Source organism: Sturnus vulgaris, chromosome 14, assembly GCF_052056855.1.
Source record: "Sturnus vulgaris isolate bStuVul1 chromosome 14, bStuVul1.hap1, whole genome shotgun sequence".
NCBI classification, from domain to species: Eukaryota; Metazoa; Chordata; class Aves; order Passeriformes; family Sturnidae; genus Sturnus; species Sturnus vulgaris.
The window spans coordinates 7,000,310-7,013,052 of record NC_142256.1 but is presented as its reverse complement, the minus strand read 5'-3'; the positions used below and the strand labels follow the sequence as shown (position 1 = coordinate 7,013,052).

General features: G+C 40.6%; 1 long non-coding RNA gene across 1 annotated transcript in view; it reads right to left on the bottom strand.

The window, feature by feature from the left end:
* Positions 1-12,743, bottom strand: part of LOC148222129 (uncharacterized) — a 135,017-nt gene that overhangs the window by 17,389 nt on the left and 104,885 nt on the right. The gene's annotated exons all lie outside the window — the stretch shown is intronic.

Genomic DNA, 12,743 nt, shown 5'->3' with positions numbered 1-12,743 from the left:
AGAGCCTGTGCTGTTTTCCTGCTGCCTGTGTCTCTGCACATCCCCGCTGTATTATTATTCTGGGATAGATGCCTTTCTTTAATTTGTTTACTGAATGTTTATTTCTTGACTGCCTGTCAATGAAGTTTGATGTGTCCTTGAGTTGTTTCTTTAAAAATTCATTTGATTTTTATACACAAAATTCAGTGTTACCTATCTGTGGGCTAAGCAATGTTTTCAATCAGCTTTCAAAAACTGGAAAAGAACATTCCTGCATTCTTACTTTCTAGCAAAATACACTGATTTAATTTCATTTTTATCTGGAGTCTTTCTGCTGTGAATTGCCCAAGTTTGTACACCAGGTTTTCTGTTACAGTCCTGATATGAAAATGGAAACACAAGAACCCTGATAACTTACAGAATGGTTACTGCTGATATTTTATATCAAGCAGCAAAAATAGAAACAGACCTCAACAATATGTATGACCACTAAGCCTTGCATTAAAATCATTTTCTCCTGATGTGAGAAAAAGAAGGAATACTTTTGCTTTTAGAAATGCTATCCTTTAGCAAAGGTCAGGATGAGGACCTTGATAAAACACCCAAAGCTTTGGTGGCAGCTCCTTCCTGGGTGTAAAACTCGTGCTGCTGCAATAACCCCAGTGCCCATCCCATGTGCTCACTGCATGAGAGACAGAAAACATTTAACAATCCCAAATATCACTTCCTCATTGTCCTCTAAAGTTTGCTCGTTGTAGCAATCGCCTTCCCCAGTATAATTTATTAAATAGTGCCATCCAGTGGGAAGTGACTCTCAGCACAATGAAACTCTAAAAAAAACCCCACGTTAACTCTAAATTCTTACCATTGGTGGGACTGCAGAGAGTACTTCCACAGTTTATCTTCTAAATAAGCTGAATTTTATAATAATCCTAACTTCCTGATGGTATTTTGGCATGCTTTGTGTAAGACACAGAGGCAATAAAAAAGCAGGAATTCCTTCTGTGAAAGGACACATTTAAAGGGCATAGTGAGGTAGCAGTACCAATCCTAAATCCTCTTAAATCCTTGACAGCATCTAAATACACGGCAAGAGATGTTAAATTTTACTCCCAGAAGTTCTGAGTGTTCAGAGGGATAGGAAAACATGGAAAAGGAGTGACCTGACTGCTGATTTTAATTCTACCAATTAATGTGTAACTGAATTCCCAGAAAAAAAAAAAAATAAAAAGGGTCAGAATCATGAAACAATTGTTTAATTTCCAAAACACCTTTGTGTTATTGCCGTTGATGGAACACAAATAGTGTGTACACACTTAAATTAAACCAAGGAGCATTTAGAGGGACACACAAATCTGCTTTCCACTCACCTGTTGCTATTGAGTGTTTACAGACCTGCAGAATTTGGTGCCAGGAGAAAGCAGAGAAGTAAATTTCTGTGCAATTGGAAGAGCACTGAAGAGCCATCAGCAACCTGAGAGCTCATTGCTCTGCCCTGCTTTATATTTCTCTGTGAATTGCCAGCATGAATCACAGCTCTCTTCACATAATGAAGTCTTAGAAATTTCATGATCTGATGTAGCAATATAAATCTATATGGCCACCCCATTAGAAACACCTACCAGGGAACAAAATGTGCTTGCTGGAAGTCGTTCAATGCAAATATTTCTGCTTTTTTTTCATTTTCTTGGCATTTCACTAAAGAAACTATGAGATGATAAATGTCATGTAATAGCAAAAATCACCAGACATAGTTCTATATGTGTAAAGTATTCTGAATAAAAGATACTGCATATGCAGAAAAGTTTTTGTATGTAAACAGGGCACATCAGTACCAGAAAGAGAATTTACAAATGGGTCTATAGTCTGATATTCAGATATCCATTTGAATTATGCCAGAAAAGGAGAAATTCATTTATTTGCTATGGAGAATAGAGTAAAAAAAAAAGTAATAAGTACAGCACCCAAGTCTTTTAAAATTGTAACTGTACCAGGTATTTCTTTTATTTTTTTTTTTTTAATCAAATGACGAGCAGTGGCCTGGATATTAGCAGTTATTCAGAGTAAGAAGAAAGTATTCTATTCTTCTAAGCTGACATATTTCAGGAACAGAAAATGGCTCCATCACCTTTGCTATTACCTCATTTTTTCCTCCTCTATTATGGACATTATAGTGGAATTCAGCTCAACCAGTTCAAAAAGTTGTGCTCTGATGCTTTGAGAACAGTGGAGCTTTAAATTATACAATAATACATTTTAAAATTATCCAGGGATACTTGGAGATAGTTAAAAATAACAATAATTAGGTGTATTTGTAGATACAGGAAGAATATGAGTAAATTTAGGAGCTTTCCCACTACTATCAGCTAAATTTGCAGTAAGAGAAAAAACATCTTTTTGGCATGCACAGGTTTTGTGGTGGTTTTTTTTTTAATGTCCGTTCATGGCTTTTTCAATAAAGGCTAGAGCTTACAACAAGAAAATAAACAGAACAAAGAAGCACCTCAAAACACCAACAACCAAGAAGCAAAACCAAACAAATTCCTGCAAGAATTTCAGACAAAAATAAGCCTGGCTAACATCAGAAAAATTTCCTCATTAGCCTTCCCAAAACCCTTCCCAGTGATGGTGGCTCCTTGTCACAAAATCAAACACTCTGAGTCCCCTGGAAGGGAACAAACTCATCGGGATGGTTGAAGCTCTCTAATCCCCCTGTCAAGAGGAAAAGTGCTCAGAATGTTTTATTGATCAGCACAGATCCCCCACCTCAGGCTGCCACTGCTGAAACCAGGGTGAGATCCCATCCCTGGCATGGGGCACCCATGGGACACCCAGACATGCATGGGAAATGGAGAGAGCACAGCTTTTAATCCATATAAAAATACCCACAGAGCCTGCTCAGAGGAACAAAACCTTCCTCAGAGTTCAGAAAAACCTGCACTACCAACATTTTATTTTATTACATCACAAATGGTGAGAGCAGGACAGAAGTAACCACAACCTCCACTCTTGATTTCTAGCTGAGCTAAAATTCAGAGGAAAAGGAACTTTGGCAAACAAACCATACCATGAGTGGATGGTTATAAGGTAAGAAAGGAGAGAGGAGGACCCTAAAAAAAGAATCCTGAACTGAAATGCAGAACAGCAGCAGGTAACCAAGGATCACACACAGCCATGGTGATGCACCTGCACCTCCTTGCTTTTTCCAGGATTTAATAGAAGATCTAATCATATAAATTGGGCTGAAAACTCTGGACGTATTTATTTTTCAGCTCGGGCTGTATGTGAATGCACACACTGAGAATCTTTTTGGACAAAAGGTGGGGATTTGCAAACTGCTATTCCTGGCTCAACTGAACGTGATCCCAGGTTTCTGAGGAAGAGTTTAATGCATCAAACCACAGCATTAGTGCTGCAGCTCCCTATCAGTTCAAATCCATGCTGCTTAATAAATTTAGGATTTAAAAGTGAGAGAATGGCATCTACATCTTCCTATTTGCAGGTTAAAACCAGGAACCCTAGCAGGCTGACAGTGCCCCTGCTGTAGTGGCCAACTTGTGAGCATCCACTGACCCCTTCTGCTCCAGGGTAATTAAAGAATAAAATATTGGCACTATATGGGAAAAAAAAAAATGAACCCCCTTTGCTTCTATTTCTCCACTTGACAGAGTGGATCCAAAAAACAAACCTAGCAGCCCACAGATCATAAAAATGCTCATCACTTTAAACTGGGTGGGTTTAAACTGGGCTGCCATCCAGGTGAAGTCATTTCCAACATCAAGTACTCTGTGATTCTTTGAACTCCAGCAGAGCCCTCTCTCTTACACTGCCTTGTCATTAGCTCATCACAAAACTCATTTTCAGTGTTTCCTTTGAGCTCAGAAACATTAAAGGAGAGAAAGGCAAGACTGCACAAAGTCGACACCACTTTCTGTCTGTGCTTTGTGTGTGGCACAGCCCCTGTACAGAAGATGCACTGGGCATCCTTTTCATCTGTGGGGTCACAGCAAATAGATCCTGAATTTTAGTGGCCTGTTCCCTCACAAGTTTAACAGATATTACCCCATCTCCACTCTCATTATGTGAAATATCCACATTGCCCATGAGATGCTGCATGAAGTCCTGGAGAATAAATTCCTTTCAAAACTGTTTCTACCTCCCCAAGCCCATACCAGCAACTGTGAAGAACAACTCTGCCCCAGCCAAAACCAGCACAATAATGTGCTTGCATTCAGTTATCAATATTTTCTGTCTGCAGCATCTCAGGAATTGATTATCTCTTAATAAATTCTTCTCTTTTTTTTTTTTTTTTTTTTTTTTTTTTTTTACACCGAGGAAAATAAGCAGAATATTAGTTACCAAAAATCTTCTACAAATTATTCTAATGGTAATCTTAATTAATTTAACCTTTTTATAGATATAAAAATTTCAAGCAATTAGTTTCTTCTAATTGCGCCAACAGAATTAGTAACGTATTAATTATTATAGCATAAAAGTTGGAATAATGTAACTGTTAATTAAACTCAAAATATTGCTAAATAATTATTCTCAAGAACATAATTTTTACTAATTAAAGCACTATTGCTAAATATAATTTCACAAGTTATTTTATACAAGTATTCAACTCTTAATTAAATTACCAGCTGAACAGAAACAGTCAGATGCTACAAGTTCTGCAGTTTGGAAACAGTTCTGGTTAGTTGACTATATATTTTAAAAAGAAATCCTTCTGCCCTGAAAACGATCTGGCACCTGATAAAGGTTCAGCAGCTGTGCCTTCAGTGAATTCAATCCATCCACTCAACACTCAGAACCAAGAGGCAGCAAATAAATGTGCTGGAAGATGATGGAGAACCAATCAACTCTTCCAAGGCATTTCCTCAAAGGAATTGAGGCAGAGGGGCTGGGCAGGGCTCTTGGTGCAGGAATTCTGCAGCTGATGGCAGGTGGGTGCAGAACAATTCAAAAATCCACTCCATGAAGTCACCATACCACAACCAAAAGGAGAGGAGAAGTTTTCCTCACAAAGGGAAGATTTCACCACAGCTGTAGCTGTTGGGGGTCTCCATTTTTCTCTGTCAGCTCCCTAAAACTCAGGGGTTCTAAACAGATCCATCAGCACCATGAAGTTTGTCCCCAATTCTGGATCTTACAGAGGCAGAATCAAATCTCCCCACTTAGCTCACACTCACCTCAGTCAATACCAGAGTTCAATTTATCAAGGGTTTGATGGCACAGTGATCTCCATTTTCCAGAATTCCTCTCATCAGCCAAAATCCCCAAACCTGGAGTGGTGACCACTGCTGGGAAAGGATCAGGACAATCTTTAGTTTGGCCTCTGTGAATCCTCAGGTGAGCTTCCCTAGGGGTTAAGAATTGTTCTTCTGTTTAAAATGAACAAATTCACCCCCAAAGCCATCCCACTAATGCAGCTTAGCCTGCAGTGAAATTATTATAATTTTGTCCTGTAGTTTTATTTTGTAATTAAACACACAATGTCTAACATGAAGGAAGCAAAAAAAAAAAAAAAAAAAAAAAAAAAGAAAAACACTCAAAAAAATTTCTCTGCTTTGGATACCTTTTCACAACAAATTTCAACAGTGAAGACAGACCCTCCAAACACATGAAAGCTGATTTCATGTTCAAAGCACAAGCTTCACTGCTCCTGCCAAACTGAAGAGGTTCCCAAAGTAATCAGTATCATACTCCAAAATTACATAGGAGGCTTACTGCAAAGCTTGCTGAAGGACAACAAATTCCCTATAGCTCCTGAATTATAAACACACAGACAACATTTCCCAGGATCATGAGTATTTTCCAGACTTGGCAACTCTAAAAATAATAGGTCCTGGATGATTTGCTAGGCCAAAAACCTCTGAACTTAGTGGATAAGAGAAAATGGGAGGAAAAAAAGAGAAAGTGTAAAATTAATTATTGCAGTCTAAACTTTGAAGTATGGAGACTCTTGATGCATATTTATAACCCATTTTTCTGGGAAGAGCAGAAAATAAAACATCTGAAGCCCTGGGCATTCACTTTATGTCATTACTATGTCCTTCCTTGAAGGCTGCAAAAATCCCCAACACCTCTGTGCAGGTCAGCATCAGCTGTTGGAGCCTCTCCCTGTTGAAAAAGCATCACCAGGTGTTTATTTGGTACCTGTGCCCTCAGATTCCCATGGTCACAGAGATGTGGAGCATCCTGAGGTCGCTGCTGCCTTGTGCAGGATTTCACCCATGTGCAGCAGGCACCTCTGCAGCTTGGGACAATCTTTGCACAATTCTGCTCCAGGTGAGGCTGGGTTTGTTCAAAGCAGCCCAAGAACAGATTTTTGTAGTAAAAACAAAAAGAGAAACTCAAGGGAGTTGCCAGGAGTGGTGTAAGGGCACGGTGCCAGCATTCAGTGGTACCTGGGAAAAGCTTCATGTGCCAGACACTGCTCTCTTAGAAATCCCTGATGGATTCTCCTTCCATGAACCCCCAAATCTCTGCTCAATTTCAGTTGGAACTCAACCGAAATTTTCAGTTTCAGCCTTTATGTAGGACATGCTTTTCAAATCCACGTTGCAGGTATGATCAGACAGACTTTTTGGTGAGAGCTTTGCTTGACAGAGCCAATCTGTGCTTCGATAACTTAAAACACTTCTGAGAAAACGTGTTCCAAACACAACAGACTTTGTAACATCAGCAAAGTTACTTTTCATTTTTCGCGAGGAGCTTGTTTTCATCGCCTGTGAACACTGCAAAAATGACTGCTGTGCAAGAAAACCAAGCACTGAAACTGCTTTGCAAAATACCTGAATGCAAAAGCTGAGCACAGGAGTAGAAGGAAACAGAATTCCCTTAAGCATCACGTTGTTACCACTAGAAATTTCAGCTCCCATTAGGAGAGCCCAGGAATGGCCTCTGGCACGACAGCTACCCTTCCTTTATGACAAAAATACAACATCAAAATGCTCAGGCTCTTGCAGGGATTTATGGGTTTTGTCTGGATGCCACCAGGGCCATGGAAGGAGAGGTTTTGGGGATGTGGTGCAGCAGCCCAGGTCTGAAGGAGGGAGGGGGACAGGGACCAATAACACAATGCTCACCAGTGCTTCCAGCTGGGGAAAAGGTGTTAATTCCCATTTCATCAGCTGTGAACAGCAGCACAACACAGAATATTCCCCCCGGAGCCAGAGCTCTGTGCTCCAGGGTGTCCCTACACCCTGCCCTGGCATTTCAGCTCATCCACGGTGGCATTGCAACATTCCCTGAGCATTCCCTGACTCCCTCTGTCCTCCTGGAAGGGGAAAAAGGAACATTCCCAAACCCCTCTCAGCCCCTGTGAGCCGCTCAGCAGCACCCAGCCTTACACAAGGACAGTCCTGCTCTGGAATATGATTTTCCATGCCCAGTTTCCACTCTAACCCTGCAGTGAGCACATGTTGTTTACCTTCACTTGTGATTTTCTCCTGATGCCAAGAGGGTCAGAGGCTCCTGCTATTAGAGGAAATGCAGTGCATCTTTTATTACCATAATGCATCAGGAAATTCAGACTGAGCATTAACTGTAAACACGGGGACAAAAGGCCAGTGATTTTTAAACGCTGTTTACCACTTAACAACTGCTTTTCATTTTGATTTGGCAATACAAGCTAAACCTCTGGAGTCTAAGTGATAGAAAATCTTTCTGTTTTGTTTCAAGACAATAATTTCAGTAAATGTAAAAAGAAAAATCATCACTCCATGCAAAGCTACTCAAAGAAACGTAGAGGATATTAATCATTAGAGTCTTGTGCTCTAGCTGCATTTTAAATTTTATTAAATGCAACATATTTCTTGAATGAAATTATTAGGTATTAGTAAATAAATTGTCATATCAGAACATCACTGGTTAGATCAAATAACAATTTCATCAGAGTTTGGCCATCAAAACAGAAATTATCATATAGCACAAAATCTTCAGTGATTGCCACTTCACTGTGAAAGGGCAACTTTGAGCTAATGCTTGTGTGTGTCCACTGATGTAAGAATGTGTGAATGAGTGAAAATATTGTTTAACCTTTTGACTATTCCAGTGTGTAAATAATTTTAAAAAATACAGAAATACTTGGATGTTGGACATTAGTTTAACATGCAATTATTAGCTACGATATTCACCTAAAAAATTACAACATTAACAATTACAAAAATATTTATCTGACCAGCAAAACCAAATGCATGATGTGTACTCTGGGGTTTGCTTGAGAATTCCTTAAAATTCCTTTCAAAGTCACAGCAGTAGCATTTTAATTTTAATGTAATTTTCAGTTATACTCCAGCCAGCAGGAAAAAGGGATCTGTGGAAGCCCAGATTTATGTCAGTTGGTTCTCACAGACTCCAAAGCCTTGCCCAGAAGTTTTTCCCAGGTGTTCATGGGGGAATCTCCAGTTCCAGGGCTGGAGTTACTGCAAGGACAGAAATATCTGCAATTCTCACAAAGCTGGGACTCATGCAAGATTCAAACTTCCAAAATCTGTTCTGGCTCAGGACTGGCTCTTCCTCCACTTGTCTGAGGAATGTTAACCCCAGGACTGCTAGAAAATATTGTAATAGATGCCTCTTCTCTTTTATCCCCTACTGAAAATCTTTCAATATTTGGGGAAAAGAAAAAACCCAAACATTGTTACCTCCTGCTTGCAGACACTTTCAAAACTTCAACCGTTTTTTAGATGCTTTGTTTGGAATAAATAGCATTTAAACTAGAAAGAATCTGATTTAGGGACAGCTCTCCTCTCCACTCATTGTATACTTACAATTTCAAGTGTGCTAGAATTGAATCTCAGTAAAAAAAAAACAAAAGGAGCCCAATATTCTCCTTACATCAGCCAGCAGGTTTAATGGGGATAATGTGGAATGATTGATGGCATTCTTCTTCCCTGTCATTACCTCTGAGAACCACTGCTGGTAACCTGAAGAGGATAATCACCCCTGGAAAGTAAGGTCTGTGGTCAGGTAGAGTAACTCCAGTCCTGGAGAGCCCAACAGTGGATTAAACAACTACTTTCTATTATTTGATATTGTTTTCTCTTATGTTGCTGCACTGATTTCTTCAGCTAATTTCTCTGTGGACATTACAGGATGTGAAAGCCCCAGTAGTGGAGAGAAAAACTAAACACAAAACCTGTTTTTTTTTCCCTGCACATTGAAATAGAAAACTCCAAAACTGTTCCACTTCCCCACCACTTCCTTCTGTGGCCCCAGAGCCCGTGTATTAAAGCTGGCCTTGATTGTCTGGCATCATTTCCATTCACCATCAGACACAAGATTTTTAAATATAAAAATTAAAAAACATCAAGGGTTATGGGGAGCTGCCACAGCATTCCCTTGGTAAGCTCAGTCTATCCACCAGCTGTAAGCAGGGAATGATACAGCAGAGAAAAAACCAAAAATATCAACATCAAGGCTCCCCCTGCCCCCCTCCTGTGCCAGGACATTCTGACAAGACAATTTGGGAAAACTTTTGCCTGGAAAAATTGCATGACAATGGGAATAAGAAGTGCAGATTCTAGTTCTGGTTATCTTTTTGGTTTTTCTCCTACAGTTAAAAGGGGTCTTTTGTTAGTTTTTTAATTTTCCAATAAAACCCTCAAAATCATTGCTGAAAAATGAGATCAGCTCTTACATTCTGAGTACTTGTAAGGAGCAATAAACAAAGCAGAACCAATAGCAGTGCATTATTTTTCATACAGTAACGAGGCTCCCCTGCCACCCCTTCCCTTTGTAAAGAGAAGTTTGAAATGAGTAGGTTTGGATTTTCCATTGATTCTGGTTCCTATCTGAGCATTTATTTCCAGTTTTTCTCCTCTTGAGCTGGCTGCTCCCTGTGGCACTCTGATCTTAGTATCAAGTTCTCTTTGGAATTAAAAAAAAAAAAAAAAAACAACTCAAATGTGTGCTCTCATTTAGACACCAACTGAGCTCTGCCAGCAATTGAGAGCCCAACTTGTGCCAAACATGAGACTTGGCTGAATTTGTTAGAATGCCTCTCTTAGAGGAGGACACAGAGGAATAATCCTCACCCTAAGAACATCAGGTTTGGTTACAGCCATCCCTGTTCCTTATCTTTTCACCATTAACATTCTGCATTCTATATTGCGAAAAAGAAAAACGGGTAATTGTTATTTTTTTCCTCCTGAAAGACACAATTCCTCTGTTTAGTTGGCCCTTCACCAGCTGATCACCTTGCTCTAAACCCTAAAGAAGTGCCCTAAAGACATGCCAAGGCACCATTAAACAGAGTTCTGCTCTGAATTTTGCTCCTGATCTGCAGCCTAAGGAAGAAGAAGAAGAAGAAGGAAGAGCAGTCTGTGTGTGGTAATTTCACTCACCCTCTATTAATTGGTGGCATCCCAGTTGGAAAGAACAGATTACTTTGATTTTCCAAGTAGGCCACTCACTCTTCAAACATTCTGAAGGAATATTAATGCAGCTGCTGTCAAGACCATCATCTCTGCAGTGCCACAGTGACATTTTACACCTGCCTTGCTTTGATCTGCTGCAGGTTTGCCAAGACTGGGCACACACCTTCACCACGGGGATGCCACCATCACCATCACCATCACCATCACCATCACCATCACCATCACCTCCATCACTGCATCCCAATCTGCCAGCACTCAGCTCAAAGTTCGTTTTTTTCCACTGCTGCTTCTTATTTCTGGGTCTCTTTCAACTCCTGGCTTCAGCTTCTCAGTCACAAACGCTCTGTGGGTTTCCATGGGTTGGTTTAACATAAATGTCACAAAAAGGATGGGTAAAAGTGACCCAAAATTCAGTGATTACCATTCAGTTATCTCAGTCTGTAATATTTCCATTTAAAAAAAAAAAAAAAAAAAAGGCTATTTCAAACCTTCTAAAACTTTAGCAGGCCATTCTCCACTTCCTGATCAAAGGTTTCCCCAGAAATTCTTGTACAATTGGGTTTAAAGCTATAAACAAATGTTCCTGTTATGGTTGTTTTCCAAATTTCAACTGTTTCAAAGATAACACTAGTTATTGGCCTTAAAATAACACATATACATTCAGGAAAAAAACACATTTTTTTTCTTAATTCTTTCTATACTTACCTTTATAATTTGAAATCATTCAACAGATCTCTGCTGCTCACCAAAACTGTTTTATTCATTCAAATGGAAGAGCCACTAAAATAAATGTATCAGCAGTTTGCATTAAAAAGAATAGCTTCTGACTTTCCAGCAGTTTTATAAACTATTACAAAAATATTCTTACTTAAAAATAATAATAAAATGTTAAAGCTCTCTGAAGGCTTCAAAACTTATTTTAATTGTGTGTGCATGACTGGTAATTGCTTTTCCTCCCAACAACATTGTGTGTGTAATTTGATTATCTTAAACCATGAAGGACAATAACCTTTACTTCAACACATTAAAAAAAAAAAAAAAGGCGGCAAAAGAAATCCATAAATAATTAGATCTCATCAACACATAACTCCTGACACACTACACTATTGATAATTGAACTTATGACTAATGCTAGAATAGAAATATTACGTGAATGATTTATGGAAAACTATCCTTGTGCAACTCATTCATTTCCTAGTGGAAATAAAACTATTTCATATTTTTAATAATACATCATTTCATTTCCTGCAAGATATTCCCAAATGATGTTAAATGCTAGTAATGTTTATAAAGTTTTTTTCCAGCACACTCTTTTTCAAGTGGAAATTGCAACTTGATATTTTCCTCCTCTTTTTCACCACGATTTTTATTCTCTTATGACTATTACCATAAGAAAATTCCATGGTTTCCTTCAACGTGAGGGATTTGGGTGGGTTTAAGTGAGGAGAAGACTTTGAGGTTGTTTTTGGGGATTTGCCACGGCTCATCCTCAGGATCAGCCCTGCTCAGCACTGGTGGGCTTGGCAGCTCCCAGCTTGGCCACATCAGGCAGTGCCACATCAGTCCTGCCAGCCACAGGGGTCTGAAGTCCCTAAACACTTGTTTTTGTCCTTGGGTCCGTGTTTCAATCTCCAGCACACCCAAATCCACGATCCCAGTGTGCCCTCCTGGGTCACAAGCACGGTGCCAAGCTCACACTGAGAGCTGCACCCGAAACCACCCTGATCTAGCATGGCAATTAATTCATACAATTCATTGGATTCTCCCAAATATTGCATCAAAACCGAGTCCAGGTCCCTTGGATGGCACCCAAGTGTTCCTGCAGTGTCCCTGCAGAGGCTGCTCAGCCTCCCTGCCCCCAGCACCAGAGTGGCTCAGCAGTGCCAGTCCCAGTGCCAGCCCCTGGGCACAGCTCTGAGTGTGACCATCCAGCCATTCCTCAGCCACCCTGTGCCCCAGGTGTCACCCACCTGTGCCCCAGGTGTCACATCCATCTCTGCGCCAGGTGTCACATCCACCCTGTGCCTCAGGTGTCCCATCCACCCTGTGCCCCAGGTGTCCCATCCATCCGTCCCCCAGGTGTCACACTCACCTGTGCCCCAGGTGTCACATCCAGCCGTCCCCCAGGTGTCCCATCCATTCGTGCCCCAGGTGTCCCACCCACCCTGTGCCCCAGGTGTCCCACCCACCCTGTGCCCCAGGTGTCACACTCATCCGTGCCCCAGGTGTCACACCCACCCTGTGCCCCAGGTGTCACACTCATCCGTGCCCCAGGTGTCACACCCACCCTGTGCCCCAGGTGTCACACTCACCCGTGCCCCAGGTGTCCCAGCCTCTGTCCTGTTCAGAGTCAAGGCTGCCATGGGACAGTGACCCTGC